At 43.2% G+C, this 16,467-nt stretch overlaps 1 protein-coding gene across 4 annotated transcripts in view; it reads right to left on the bottom strand.

The window, feature by feature from the left end:
- Positions 1-16,467, bottom strand: part of pex5la (peroxisomal biogenesis factor 5-like a) — a 176,680-nt gene that overhangs the window by 73,570 nt on the left and 86,643 nt on the right. The window lies entirely within an intron of this gene.

Genomic DNA, 16,467 nt, shown 5'->3' with positions numbered 1-16,467 from the left:
CAGACGACGCTGCTTAAAATCACACACAAAATATGACCTTTTGGCCCTTTTCCTGTAAATGTCAACTTGACCAAGACATTATAATAACATGTAGTGATGTGTCACTGTATTGGCCATTTCAAACAGTGTATCATGTAATTCAAACAAAGTGATGACATGACCTGACGTGATCTACCAATCCCCCACTAGTTCATGAGTGTTCTGTTTTACCCTTTACGTGCTGACCACATTGCCCACGTTGACCACATACATGTCATTCAATAATTTCATCCAAACTGCTGGTGCGCGTCAACGAGCGTCTGCGTAGCCAGGTGATAAAATACAACTTGATTCTATTTTTTACACTTGACGCGCTGCAAGTCCCGCCTCTCCCATCTCCTCATTGGTTATTAGGAGCATATAGAGTACCCGTGTGGGTTATTGGAAGATGAAGTGAGGTCCACACTCCAATCCAGTTGTTGGTGGTAATGCACCTTAAAGTTGGTTGCCAACTGCCATATAAAGTCCACAGAAGAAGAAGACTGAAGGAGGAGAGATTACTAGAAATTAACTAGGTTTCCTCTTTCATCTGTGTATTGATTGTCGGAGTAGAGAACTCACAATTTTGTGTGACTCAAAATGTGTCAAAATTCTACAAAGATCCAGAAAAAAAGGACCATATGCATTTCAGGTAAAATAACAACCTAATGTTTATATCCCAGGACAAATTAGCTAGCAACAGCAAGCTAGCTAGCTAAATGTCCATGCATGTTTCATGCATTTCGACTTGTCCCCAAATTAATATAGTTGGTTCAGTTTGTTTTGATATTTCAACTTGAGTCTCCTAATCGCATCTGGACAAAATCAATATGCGTGAGATGACAAACACATGCTCTGTCTAGTCAGCATGTTAGGACCCACAGCTCAGTTGAATGCTAGCTCTGTGAATCCTTCATCTGCCTCTCAGAGTGTTCTATCCAGACTAGCTGAGGAGACTAACCTCTCCCAGTGTACTATCCAGACTAGCTGAGGAGACTAACCTCTCCCAGTGTCCTATCCAGACTAGCTGATGAGACTAATCTTTCCCAGTGTCCTATCCAGACTAGCTGAGGAAGAGACTTACTGGGTGTGTCCCCAAGTGTAATTGCTCAGCCATTAGCAGTTGTTTATCTCAGTTCCCAAACACATGCTGAAGTTAATCACCTTGCCTGTGAGGCATCCTGGACTGTCGCTGTAGGTTTGCCAACACTGCTGTGGCATAGGTTACATCCCCATCCATTATAATTACCCCTGAAGTAGTTGCTCTAGTGACAAAAATGATTCAAAATATGGATTTGTTTTAATAAAAAATAGACCCACCATCATTATTGCCTGCTTGTACAATGCTGTCGAAGAGGAAACATGACATTTGCCATCTCTGATCTCCAGAGCTAAGTTTTTTCAGGCAGAATCTTAATGATACAAAAGCTGAAGAACATATGCACATCCAGGTGTGTTTAGCAGGTGCTGGAATTATAGGTGAACTCATGAACAATACAAAGGACAATGCCACACACTACTGCTCATGCTCCCAGGTGATTTTTATTATAACAACGTTTTGTTCTTAGGTCTTCATCAGGCATCCATATCCCAGCTGGGGTTGGAAGGCCCTATACATAGGGGCAGTGCTCAGTGACATCACTTCCTGAAACAGGAAGTAAAAATGTATAACATAGGTTCACAATATCAACATTCAATATGTCAAAATATATAATCTTACAGGAAGAATGTAATCAATATTTACAGTCAAAGGTTTGGACACACCTACTCATTCAAGTGCTTTTCTTTATTTTTACTATTTTCTACTTTGTAGAATAATAGTGAAGACATCAAAACTATGAAATAACACATGGAATCATGTAGTAAACATTTTTTTTTTAAACAAATGTAAATTTATTTTATATTTGAGATTCTTCAAAATAGCCACCTTTTGCTTTGATGACAGCTCTGCACACTCTTGGCATTCTCTCAACCAGCTTCATGAGGAATGCTTTTCCAACAGTCTTGAAGGAGTTCCAACATATGCTGAGCACTTGTTGGCTTCTTTTCCTTCACTCTGCGGTCCAACTCATTCCAAACAATCTAAATTTGGTTGAGGTCGGGTGATTGTGGAAGCCAGGTCATCTGATGCAGCACTCCATCACTCTCCTTGGTCAAATAGCCCGTACACAGCATGGAGGTGTGTTTTGGGCCATTGTCCTGTTGGGGAAAAAATGATAGTCCCAATAAGCGCAAACCAGATGGGATGGCGTATCCCTACAGAATGCTGTGGTAGCCATGCTGGTTAAGTGTGCCTTGAATTCTAAATAAATCACTGACAGTGTCACCAGCAAAGCATCTCCACATCATCACACCTCCTCCTCCATGCTTCACGTTTGGAACCACACATGCAGAGATCATCCGTTCACCTTCTTTGCGTCTCACAAAGACATGGCGGTTGGAACCAAAAATCTCAGATTTGGACTCCAGACCAAAGGACACATTTCCACCGGTCTAATGTCCATTGCTAATGTTTCTTGGCCCAAGCAAGTCTCTTCTTCTTATTGCTGTCCTTTAGTAGTGGTTTCTTTGCAGCAATTCGATCATGAAGGCCTGATTCACATAGTCTCCTCTGAACAGTTTATGTTGAGATGTCTGTTACTTGAACTCCGTGAAGCATTTATTTGGGCTACAATTTCTGAGGCTGGTAACTCGAATGAACTTATCCTCTGCAGCAGAGGTAACTCTGGGTCTTCCATTCCTGTGGCGGTCCTCATGAGATCCAGTTTCATCATAGCGCTTGATGGTTTTTGCGACTGCACTTGGAGAAACTTTCAAAGTTCTTGTCATTTTCCGTATTGACTGACCTTCATGTCTGAAAGTAATAATGGACTGTCGTTACTCTTTGCTTGTTTGAGCCGTTCTTGCCATAATATGGACTTTGTCTTTTACCAAATAGGGCTAGCTCTGTATACCCCTCTACCTTGTCACAACACAACTGATAGGCTCAAACGCATTAAGAAGGAAAGAAATTCCACAAATGAACTTTTAAGAAGGCACACCTGTTAATTGAAATGCATTCCAGGTGACTACCTCGTGAAGCTGGTTAAGTGAATGCCAAGAGTGTGCAAAGCTGTCTTCAAGGTAAAGGGTGGCTATTTGAAGAATCTCAAATATGTTTTGGTTACTACATGGTTCCATATGTGTTATTTCATAGTTTTGATGTCTTCACTATTATTCGACAATGTAGAAAATTGTAAAAAGAAAGAAAAACCCTTGAATGAGTAGGTGTTCGGAAACTATTGACCGGTAGTGTATGTGTATATATATATATACAGTTGAAGTCAGAAGTTTACATACACTTAGGTTGGAGTCATTAAAACTTGTTTTTAAACCACTCCACAAATTTCTTGTTAACAAACTATAGTTTTGGCAAGTCAGTTAGGACATCTACTTTGTGCATGACACAAGTAATTTTTCCAACAGTTATTTACAGACAGATTATTTCACGATTATTTCACGTATAATTCACTGTATCACAATTCCAGTGGGTCAGAAGTTTACATAGACTAAGTTGACTGTGCCTTTAAACAGCTTGGAAAATTTCTGAAAATTTGAGTCAATTGGAGGTGTACCTGTGGATGTATTTCAAGGCCTACCTTCAAACTCAGTGCCTCTTTGCTTGACATCATGGGAAAATCAAAAGAAATCAGCCAAGACCTCAGAAAAAAACATTGTATACCTCCACATGTCTGGTTCATCCTTGGGAGCAATTTCCAAACGCCTGAAGGTACCACGTTCATCTATACAAACAATAGTACGCAAGTATAAACACCATGGGACCATGTAGCCATCATATCGCTCAGGAAGGAGACGCGTTCTGTCTCCTAGAGATGAACGTACTTTGGTGCGAAGAGTGCAAATCAATCCCAGAACAACAGCAAAGGATCTTTTGAAGATGCTGGAGGAAACAGGTACAAAAGTATCTATATCCACAGTAAAACAAGTCCTATATCGACATAACCTGAAAGGCCGCTCAGCAAGGAAGAAGCCACTGCTCCAAACCGCCATAAAAATGCCAGACTACGGTTTGCAACTGCACATGGGGACAAAGATCATACTTTTTGGAGAAATGTCCTCTGGTCTGATGAAACAAAAATAGAACTGTTTGGCCATAATGACCATCGTCATGGTTGGAGGAAAAAGGGGGAGGCTTGCAAGCCGAAGAACACCATCCCAACCGTGAAGCACGGGGATGGAAGCATCATGTTGTGGGGGTGCTTACCTGCAGGAGGGACTGGTGCACATCACAAAATAGATGGCATCATGAGGGAGGAAAATTATGTGGATATATTGAAGCAACATCTCAAGACATCAGTCAGGAAGTTAAAGCTTGGTCGCAAATGGGTCTTCCAAATGGACATTGGCCCCAAGCATACTTCCAAAGTTGTGGCAAAATGGCTTAAGGACAACAACGTCAAGGTATTGGAGTGGCCATCACAAAGCCCTGACCTCAACCCTATAGAACATTTGTTGGCAGAACTGAAAAAGTGTGTGCGAGCAAGGGGGCCTACAAACCTGACTCAGTTACACCAGCTCTGTCAGGAGGAATGGGCCAACATTCACTCAACTTATTGTTGAAAGCTTGTTGAAGGCTACCTGAAACGTTTTACCCAAGTTCAACAATTTAAAGGCAATGCTACCAAATACTAATTGAGTGTATGTAAACTTCTGACCCACTGGGAATGTGATGAAAGAAATAAAAGCTAAAATAAATCATTCTCTCTACTATTATTCTGACATTTCACATTTTTTAAGTAAAGTGGTGATCCTAACTGACCTAAGTCAGGGAATTTTTACTAGGATTAAATGTCAGGAATTGTGAAAAACTGAGTTTAAATGTATTTGGCTAAGGTCTATGTAAACTTCCTACTTCAACTGTGTGTATATATATATATATATTTCAATTTTATAGATATTTTTGAACTATAAAAACGTTTTTAAGTCAAACTCTTTGTCAAGGTCAAGAGTAGATAATGTGTTGAGCTTGTGGATCCAGAAAGTTTCCCTTTGAAGAAGTTTCCTCTCAATGTCCCCTCCTTGTGTGACATCTTGAAGATTTCTATTCCAATGCATCTCAGAGAGCTAATAGGATGTGAGAATCTTAATGATGGCACTAAAATATGTATTACTAGCCATGAGGTTCCACACAGCCTGCCATACGCTTGATATGAAAGGTGCTGCCCACGGCTTCATGATCCGTCTCTATGTGCTCAATGTGTGGCTCTAACAATGACAGATGTTCCCGCAACTATATTTTCTGGGAATTAATGATGTGGCTGTTTATTAGCCATTACGGCCAAATTGGAAACAAAAACTTTTACCCTTTTTTTAGACAACTTGGACATTATCCAATTATGGTTACAGTTATGAAAAGTGTCACTGTGAATACGTTTAAATTTTATGTTTGCTGTGGAGAACCATTTGAGTTCGAAGATGCTGGAACTGTAATAGCTAAGTGTTGCACAGAGGCACCTCCAGCCAGGATTTCATGATCGATGGTTTTATATTGGATGCCTTACTCTATTTCACCCTCTAAACCTCAAAGCGTAACTTCCTGCAGTATAATTGCAAGCAAAATACGGGCCCTTAATGAGAAAAGTGAATCATTTCGGAGACCCTGCCACTTAATTAGATGATCTCCTCTTATTCAATTAAAAAAGGCGCATCACTTTTGGCAAAAATATAAAAAGATTGCTGACATTAATGGGATTTATTAAGGGGACAGACCCCATCCGGGAAATGACAAGCGATGGCTCAGAGAAGCACTGAGAGAAGCCCTGCCGGGTTATTATAGATGTGCAGGACACAGCTCTGTTTATTGATTATTCATCATTATAAACTGGGTGGTTCGAGCCCTGAATGCTGATTGGCTGACAGCCGTGGTATATCAGGTTGCCATTCCTGTAATATAACAATGTTGGGTGAATGACTGCTACCTCAGGCCATGCAAGAGTTACATTATTGTTATGTCACCAGTCAGCTCCTGATGAAATCAAGTGGACATTTTTTCAAATATCAAACTTTAATCTTAGTGTTGGCGAATGCTAGCGAAGTAATCGCAACATAGTGTTAAACAGATTTCAAAATGCCATGCATTTCATCACTCTTTCTGGTATTGTCCATTTGATCATAGTTTGTTCCCGTGGTCATCGAAGAGAGAAGAGAGAGGCAGTCTCTTAACATTTTATTCATTCACCATTGTCATTATTGTTGGTCAGACCACCAGTGTATTTCCATGTCCTGACCCTGTGAGTGACACATACAGGGTGGTCCTAGGGCAGGGTAGTCAAATTCATTCCATGGAGGGCATAGTGTCTGCTGTTTTTTTTTTTTTTTTCCTTTTAATTAAGACCTAGACAACCAGGTGAGGGGAGCTCCTATCCTTAATTGATCAATTACGTTTGACATGTTTTTTATTTATTTTTTATTTCACCTTTATTTAACCAGGTAGGCAAGTTGAGAACAAGTTCTCATTTACAATTGCGACCTGGCCAAGATAAAGCAAAGCAGTTCGACAACATACAACAACACAGAGTTACACATGGAGTAAACAACATACAGTCAATAATACAGTAGAAAAAAAACAAGACTATATACAATGTGAGCAAATGATGTGAGATAAGGGAGGTAAAAGCAAAAAAATGCCATGGTGGCAAAGTAAATAAAGTATAGCAAGAAAAACACTGGAATGGTAGATTTGTAGTTTGAAGAAAGTTCAAAGTTCAAATATAAATAATATGGTGCAAAGGAGCAAAATAAATAAAATAAATAAATACAGTAGGGGAAGAGGTAGTAGTTTGGGCTAAATTATAGATGGGCTATGTACAGGTGCAGTGATCTGTGAGCTGCTCTGACAGCTGGTGCTTAAAGCTAGTGAGGGAGATAAGTGTTTCCAATTTCAGAGATTTTTTTTTTTTTGTGTCCTACACTAAACAAAATGAGGGGTTTAACAAGGGTTCTTCTAAGATCCTGAAAGTCTAAAAGGTTATTTCAGGAACCCCATAGGTGGTGGGGTTCATCAAGTTGGTGCAAATCTTTCTAAAACAGAAAATGGACACAATTCAATGGATATCGATCAACAAAGAGGTTAGAATATGTAGGCTATAAGAATATGTTGAAGGATAGCTGTATTAGGTGCAGATGACTGAACTGCTCACTTTTGTGTCTGTGTCTGCAGATATACAGACGAAGAGGCATACAAAGGTGTGTCAATTGGTATTGGTATGTTATTCTGATCACATTTTTCATCCTCCTACCTGACCTCTTCAATGAATATCCCATAGGCCTCTACATTATGGACAAGGTATGTGTATGAAAACCATTATCAAAACAGGTTTTTTCATTCACATTTTCCACAAAAACTAAAGTATGAATACTGTTGTGTGCATGTTTTGTTATTCATCTGTATAGTTACTATTTTTTGGGATTCATAGACTTCCCCCTCCCTACACCTCTGATGAATATAACAGGAAACCTGTTCGATCACCATTCACTGTATAATCATTCTGGCTACGAATACAGAGAACATCAACACATTAACATTAACACGCCAGAGGATATACTCATTGGACTTGGGGCTCTGCTGGGAGTTTACCTCATATTTAGAATTTTTAATTCTGCTTTGCCACTAAAATCATAATAAACACTGACAATTTAAAAAATGGTGCTATTGTTGTTATTGTTATGTCACGTCCTGACCAGCAGATGGAGCTGTTGTAGTAGTTTTGGGGTCAGGACGTGGCAGTCTTGTGTGTGTGTGATTGTTCTGTGTTGGTCTTGTGACTCCTGATCAGGAACAGCTGGGGATCGTTGTTCCTGATTGGGAGTCATATATGTAGGAGTATGTTTGTCACTTGGTTTTGTGGGTAGTTGTTTTTGCACTGCGTTGGTGAGCCTGCAAAACTGTTTCGTGTTGTGGGTATCATTTATTGTTTTGTCAAGTGGATGCTTTACTCTTTTTGTGTTAATTAAAATATGAGTATCCACAACTCCGCTGCATTTTGGTCTTCCCTGCAACACAACGAAGGATTTTGTGACAGAACTACCCACCACCAAAGGACCAAGCAGCGGAGAAGAGGAGAGAGGCAAGTGAGGGAGGAATGTTGGAAGCAGCGCGCTCGGGAGGTGATGGATTCCTGGTCGCTGGAGGTGTTGACGGAGAGGATTGACTGGACATGGGAGCAGTTGCGGGTCCACTGTGACAACCTGCCTGGGAGGCAGGTAGAACCCGAGAGGCAGCCCCAAGAATTGATTAGGGGGGGCACACGGCCTATTTGGCGGGGCGAGATTGGAGCCCCAGGCCAGCTCCCCGTACCCTTGTAGGGCAGACTGGACAGGTCCCGTGCTTTGGGGTTGGGGCTGTGGTGAGGCCTGGGATTTTCAGGCCGGTAGGCACTGTACCAGCGCCCCGCATGTGCCAGGGTGAAGTCGGCATCGAGCCGGAAGGGGTGATGCCAACCCTGCGCTCAAGACCGCCAGTGCGCCCTTTCGGTAGGTGCGTGTCTCCAGGCTGGCACGTCCAGTACCAGCCCCACGCATCAGGAGTCTAGTGCGTCAGCCTAGCCTCGCCAGTCAACACTCACCAGAGCTGCCCGCCAGTCGTAAGTCACCAGAGCTGCCCGCCAGTCAACAGTCGCCGGAGCTGCCCGCCAGTCAACAGTCGCTAGAGCTGCCCGCCAGTCAACAGTGGCCAGACTGCCCCGAGCTGCCAGAGTGGCCAGACTGCCCCGAACTGCCAGAGTGGCCAGACTGCCCCGAGCTGCCAGAGTGGTCAGACTGCCCCGAGCTGCCAGAGTGGCCAGACTGCCCCGAGCTGCCAGAGTGGCCAGACTGCCCCGAGCTGCCAGAGTGGCCCTCCTGTCCTCCGGCCCAGCCCGAGGGGCCCGTCTGCCTGGCGCAGCTATCGGCGCCACCGAAGTGGGCGACGCCGAGGGTGGAGCAAGGTCTACGTCCTGCACCTGAGCCACCTCCAGGATAGGTGGGTTGGGGAGGGAGGGTGTAGCACAGTGCCGTCGTTGACGGCAGCCACCCTCCCTTCCCTCCCTTATTGTTTAGGGGTTATTGTTTATGGGTTTTGTTGGGGATTTTGTTTGTTGGTGTTTTTTGTTGTTAGGTGCATTCCGGGGTCTGCACCTTGAGGGGGGGGGTACTGTCACGTCCTGACCAGCAGATGGAGCTGTTGTAGTAGTTTTGGGGTCAGGACGTGGCAGTCTTGTGTGTGTGTGATTGTTCTGTGTTGGTCTTGTGACTCCTGATCAGGAACAGTTGGGGATCGTTGTTCCTGATTGGGAGTCATATATGTAGGAGTATGTTTGTCACTTGGTTTTGTGGGTAGTTGTTTTTGCACTGCGTTGGTGAGCCTGCAAAACTGTTTCGTGTTGTGGGTATCATTTATTGTTTTGTCAAGTGGATGCTTTACTCTTTTTGTGTTAATTAAAATATGAGTATCCACAACTCCGCTGCATTTTGGTCTTCCCTGCAACACAACGAAGGATTTTGTGACATGTTATGCGTATTATTATTATTATTATTAATAATAAGGGAGGGGTTAGTTAAAACGTAACCCCAAAAGGTTCTTCAAACGGTTATTTGAGGATCCATTAAAAGGGGTTCTTTGAAGAAAAAAAAAGGAGTTCCCCATCAGTTTCAATGTGAAGAACCCCTAAAGGATACTCCAGGAACCTTTTCTTTTTAGAGTGTGGGGTGTCCATGATGGAAGCTATTATAAAGATGTGTCCATCATGGAGACCCTGGGACTTCCCTGTAGATGTCACTCACACAGTCAGGTGAAGGCTAGTGGCACATGTAAATACACTGTGCACACATTGTAGAAAGCCCTTCGAGACCCGGGATATAAAGGCCAATGGCAAATTAAATCCTTTCAAAGTGTAAATTCCATTCATGGATGCATGTGCCTGTGTAACTTTTGACAGCACTTTCAACTTTGCCGACGGTGATCAGTGGGGAACATCTGTCGGTGAATAACGATTTATTTCCGTCACATTTGCGTAATGTTCGCAGAGGACAAGCATTATGTGATGCATTATGGAGAGACGGCTCGTGAAACTCCATGACGTTCATGTGATGATCGCCCATAAAGATAGCCTTCCTTGAATGCCTCCCATCTATTTAGCATCAAATAAGACAAATTGCGGTGCCAGGATGCAGGCCTAAAACCTTGTCTGTAGACGAGTCGTGAGATGGATCATCACTAACTGTAGCTCTTAATGGGATTCCTAACCCCTCCTTTCCCTTGACAGAATAGTGTAATTTAAGGTCAGTTTTCACACAGAGGGGTTTCGCAATTAAATTCCCTGACATTTGAATTGATGAGATAACATACCAATTATGAACTAATTGGATATGGGGTCTCCCTCACACTACTGAATTATATCATGCTAAGTTTTATTGGTTAAGTACGTAGCCTATTAAGACATAAAGAGAGAAATACTTGACATCACTATTGAATGAAAGTTGGTAACTAACTTTCCAGCATGAAGCGGTTTTCTTGCACGTAACACATGCACGTTGGACAGTGAAACAAAAATAATCCAAATGTCTTATTGATTCAAGAAAATGCTTTCTTACGTATCTTATTTCATTTATTTTGTGTTTTTGTTCTACCTTATGTTATTTTTTTGTGCTACATTGACATTGATTACTGCATTGTTGGGTTTAGAGCTTGGCAAGAAAGGCATTTCACTGTACTTGGGCACATGACATTAAAACTTGAAACTTTTATCCAGGAACCTGGTTAGGCCTATTAGTTTTTCATTTTCAGCTTCAAGTTTTATCTCTCATATGAACGGGATACACATGGATACACCAGTGGAGGCTGCTGAGGGGAGGACGGCTCATAATAAAGACTGGAATGAAATAAATGGTATTCAGTCCCTTCCAGCCATTATTATGAGCTGTCCCACCACTCAGCAGCCTCCACTGGTATACATCCTCCAATGAAATGCTTACTTGCAGGTTCCTTCTCAACAATGCAACATCAATAACAGATAATAAAATATAAGAATATGAACATAAAGTCAAAGGCTCAGTATAAAATAAACATTTTAGCATAATTATAATACAGGAAGGCACAATTTATAGTGCAATATTAACACGTGTTTTGAGGAAGAGGGATTGGGGGGCAAGTGTTTAAATTATGAAGTATTTAGCAATCCTAATAAGAGTCTGGAAGCAGCAGCTGCAGCAGATGTGTGAGTGAGTGCATGTGCGGCGAATCAGACCATGAGGTCAGTCCAGTTCAAGTGTTCAGCAGTCTGATGGCTTGTAGATAGATGTCTCTGAGCCTGTTGGTGTCAGACCTCATGCTCCGATATCAACTGCTCGACGGTAAGGGAGAGAACAGCTCGTTACTGGGGTGTGTTGGGGTCCTTGATAATGCTGCGGGCCTTCATGAGACACCGGTTCGTGTAGATGTCCTGGATGGGTGGGAACATGGTCCCAGTGATGTACTGGGCCATCAAGACCACCCGCTGGAGGGCCTTGCGGTTGTGGACGGACCAATTCCCATACCGGGCCATGATGCAACTGGTCAGGACACGCTTAATGGTGCAGCAGTAGTATTTGGAGAGGACCTGGGGTGGCATACCGAATTTCTTCAGACGCCTTAGGAAGTAGAGATGCTGCTGCGCACTCTTGACAAGAGTGGTGGTGAAGTTGGTCCATGACAAGTCCTCTGTGATGTGGACGCAGAGGAACTTAAACCTGCTGACTCGCTCTACTGCAGTCCGGTTAGCCATTTGATTCGCTGTTCAGATTAGCTGTCCAGCCTTATGGCTTGGGGGTAGAAGCTGTTAAGAAGCCTTTTGGATGTAGACTTGGTGCTCCAATACCGCTTGTTGTGCGTTAGCAGAGAGAACACTCTATGACTAGAGTGGCTGGAGTCTTTGGCAATTTTTAGGGCTTTCCTCTGACACCGCCTGGTACAGAGGTCCTGGATGGCAGGAAGCTTGGCCCCAGTGATGTACTGGGCCGTACGCACTACCCTTTGTAGCGCCTTGCGGTCGGAGGCTGAGCAGTTGCCATACCAGGCGGGGATGCAACCAGTCGGGATGCTCTCAATGGTGCAGCTGTAGAACTTTTTAAGGATCTAAGGACCCATGCAAATCTTTTCAGTCTCCTGAGAATATGCGTTGTTGTGCTCTCTTCACAACTGTCTTGATGTGTTTGGACCATGATAGTTTGTTGGTAATGTGGACACCAAGGAACTTGAAGCTCTCAACCTGCTCCACTACAGCCCCGTTGATGAGAGTCCACAATCATCTCCTTTGTCTTGATCACATTGAGGGAGATGTTGTTGTCCTGGCACCATACTGCCAGGTCTCTGACCTCCTCCCTATAGGCTGTCTCATCGTTCTCGGTAACCAGGCCTTCCACCGCTGTGTCGTCGGCAAACTTAATGATGGTGTTGGAGTCCTGCTTGGCCATGCAGTCATGAGTGAAAATAGAGTGCAGGAAGGGACTAAGCATGCACTGCTGAGGGGCCCCCGTCTTGAGGATCAGTGTGGCAGATGTGTTGTTACCTACCCTTACCACAGAGGGGCAGCCCATCAGAAAGTCCAGGGTCCAGTTTCAAAGGAAGGTATTTAGTCCCAGGTTCCTTAGCTTAGTGATGAGCTTTGAAGGCACTAGGGTGTTGAACACTGAGCTGTAGTCAATGAACAGCATTCTCACGTAGGTGTTCTTTTTGTCCAGGTGGGAAAGTGCAGTGTGGAGTGCAATAGAGATTGCGTCATCTGTCGATCTGTTCGTGCGGTATGCGAATTGGAGTGTGTCTAGGGTTTCTGGGATGATGCTGTTGATGTGAGCCATGACCAGCCTTTCAAAGCACTTCATGGCTACGGACGTGAGTACTATGGCCGGTAGTCATTTAGGAAGGTTACCTTGGTGTTCTTGGGCACAGGGACTATGGTGGTCTGTTTGAAACATGTTGGTATTACACACTTGGTCAGGGACAGGTTGAAAATGTCAGTGAAGACACTTGCCAGTTTATCAGTGCATACTCTGAGTACACGTCCTGGTAATGCGTCTGGCCCTGTGGCCTTGTTAATGTTGGCCTGTTTAAAGGTCTTACTCGCATCGGCTACAGAGAGTGTGATCACACAGTCATCCGGAACAGCTGGTGCTCTTCATGCATGCTTCAGTGTTGTTTGCCTCAAAGAGCATAGAAGTAATTTAGCTCGTTTGGTACGCGCATATCACTGGGCAGCTTGCGGCTGCGCTTCCCTTTGTAGTCTGTAATAGTTTGCAGGCCCTGCCACATCCGACGAGCGTCGGAGCCGGTGTAGTAGGATTCAATCTCAGTCCTGTATTGACACGTGCCTGTTTGATGGTTTGTCAGAGGGCACAGAGGGATTTCTTATAAGCATCCGGGTTAGAGTCCCTCTCCTTGAAAGCGGCAGCTCTACCCTTTAGCTCAGTGCTGCGGATGTTGCCTGTAATCCATGGCTTCTGGTTGGGATATGTACGTACGGTCACTGTGGGGACGACGTCATCGATGCACTTATTGATGAAGCCAATGACTGATGTGGTATACTCCTCAATACCATCCCAAGAATCCCAAAATATATTCCAGTCTGTGCTAGCAAAACAGTCCTGTAGCTTAGCATCTGTGTAATCTGACCACTTCTGTATTGAGCGAGTCACTGGTATGTCCTGATAAAAGTTTTTGCTTGTAGGCCTGAATCAGGAGGACAGAATTATGGTCAGATTTGCCAAATGGAGGGCGAGGGAGAGGTTTGTACGTGTCTCTGTGTGTGGAGTAAAGGTGGTCTAGAGTTGTATATCCTCTGGTTGTACATGTGACATGGTAGAAATTAGGTAAAACGGATTTAAGTTTCTCAGCATTAAAGTCCCCGGCCACTAGGAGAGCTCATTGCTTATGGCCTTATACAGCTTGTTGAGTGTGGTCTTAGAGCCAGCATCGGTTTGTGGTGGTAAATAGACAGCTATGAAAAATATAGATGAAAACTCGCTTGGTAAATAGTGTGGTCTACAGCTTATCATGAGATACTCTACCTCAGGCAAGCAAAACCTCGTGACTTCCTTAATATTAGATTTTGTGCACCAGCTGTTATTGAGAAATAGAGACAGACCGCCACCCCTTGTCTTACTGGTGGTGTTCTGTCTTGCCGATGCAGGGAAAACCCAGCCAATTGTATGTCTTTATTCAGCCAAAACTCGGTGAAACATAAGATATTACAGTTGGTCAGATAGTCTTGAATGGAGCTCATCCAATTTATTCTCCAATGATTGCGCGTTGGCCAATAGGACGGATGGTAGAGGCGTTAACCACTCGCCGACCAATTCTCACAAGGCACCCGGACGTGTGTCCCCTATATTGGTGTCTCGCCTTCATGCGAATGACAGGGATATTGGCCTGGGCCTGTAACAGCATTAAATATTTCACGTCCAACTCGTTAAAGAAAAAAATCTTCATCCAGTTCGAGGTGAGTAATCGTTGTTCTGATATCCAGAAGCTTTTTTTTTCGGTCATAAGAGACTATGGCAGAAACATTATGTACAAAATAAGTTACAAACAATGCGAAAAAACACACAAAATAGCACAATTGGTTAGGAGCCCGTAAAACGGCAGCCATCTTCTCCGGCGCTATTTCAATTGAACAGTTAATAAACTATCGTTGCACGGAGTCTGCAAAGCACTTACTGTAATTGCCAAAGGAATAACTCCAAATAATGATCTTCGTTAACCCTTTTTTTCATAAGATGATAGAGACCTCCACATCTTCCTTGCTAATCATCCTTCGGATTAATAGGGACAGGCAATCCATCCAATTATCTGTAGTGTACAGAGTCTCAGGACGCTACCAGGTAACAGTGGAAAGGCCAATTACAGGTTTACTGTCCTGGCTCAAACTGAAACACGAGGGACTTTGGCCACATTCGTCCTCCCAAACCTCTCTCTTTGCGCCGAGGTGGAGGAGGCTACCGTTTTTCAGCATATCACTTTGTACCTTTTTTGCTTGCTGATCCTGTGCAAAGGACATTGCAACTTTGTTTACAAGTGCTCAAGGGGTAATCCTGAAAGGATGTAATGGAAAAAAATTCAGCTAATTGCGCCACCTGGGCATGACTCCAAGAGATCTCTTAGATGCTGTTGTCAAGGGAACCCTGAACCGGTTAAACCCAAAGGAGGTGGGGGGTTGTGAGTGTGTTCAAAGCATTGTGGGAGAAAAGACCATTCCTTTGTCTTTTCTAATATGTCTATTTATGTCTAGCGTTGTACGGAGAACCGGTTAACTGGAAGCTAAAGGAGTGCTAGCTAGATATTTCTGATCCGATGTTCCAGCATAACAAACGTCAAAGGCAGCAAAGATGTGCTCTACTGAGCAGCCCTGCCTCATTATGCTGTATTCTCTTGGTGAGGAGGGACATCCCAGTCAGCCTTAGGATACTAACATACTGTACATTAGAACATCTTGTTCTTTGTTTGTAACCATTGTCTGCTCTGAATCTTTGTTAAGTTAGCGTCATCCTGCTAGCTCCTCGTCAGTGGGTCTTTTTAAAAAGCCAAAATGTGCAATTTTGGGAGCCAAATATGTGTCCTCCTGCCACAACCTGAGGGACAACCAGTGAAAAGTGCAATGCAATGTAATGTCATATAATATTTTCCATTTAGTTTTGTTTTGGCTTTCATACCATGTCATGAGGCTTCTCAGTCATGTTGAGACTGGCTTACTACTGTTGCTTTAATGTATTGTTATTCTCATTTATATTTGGTATTGGTATTTGGTATTTCTTTTTTATGTTGATATCCTAGGGACAGATGCATCCGCCAACACCCTACTGTTTGAGCTTGCACACGGATTATATTTTGTTTTATTATGATTTACGTTGTAGTACAAAGTGATGAATGCTCATTATATTAGAGCATAATTGTTGCTATACCTAAAAAGCTTACCATTGTAATAGAAAATGATGGATCATTGTCCATTCCCAAAGTCATTCATCATTTCTGTAAGATTAGAAGGGCTATACTGCACTGTAAGCCATTAGCCACTTTGCCAATTGTCTAGCGTGAGTATATACAGTATGTGACAGTTAGCTATTTGCCTATTGTCTAGCGTGAGTATATGTGACCGTTAGCTCTCCATGAGTGTATTGAATGATATATTGTCTTGTGTAATCTACTACCCTATTTGTGTTTTTGACCTATGTCTGCTATTTGAAATGTACTTTTTATTGGACTGGAATCTCTGTGACCTTTTAGGGCCTTTTGACTACTTTACATCTGTGGTTCACAGAGCTATCGACCTCCCTAATAGACCAGTGAGACTTTTAATGTACATCTAAACAGTGTTGTGCTCCATCTAGAGCCATATAAAAACATGGCCGTTATGGACCTCACAATATGAGGGCCATGCCTGTCTG

Source organism: Salmo trutta, chromosome 17 (assembly GCF_901001165.1).
Source record: "Salmo trutta chromosome 17, fSalTru1.1, whole genome shotgun sequence".
NCBI lineage: Eukaryota > Metazoa > Chordata > Actinopteri > Salmoniformes > Salmonidae > Salmo > Salmo trutta.
This window is presented reverse-complemented; position numbering and strand designations above follow the sequence as displayed.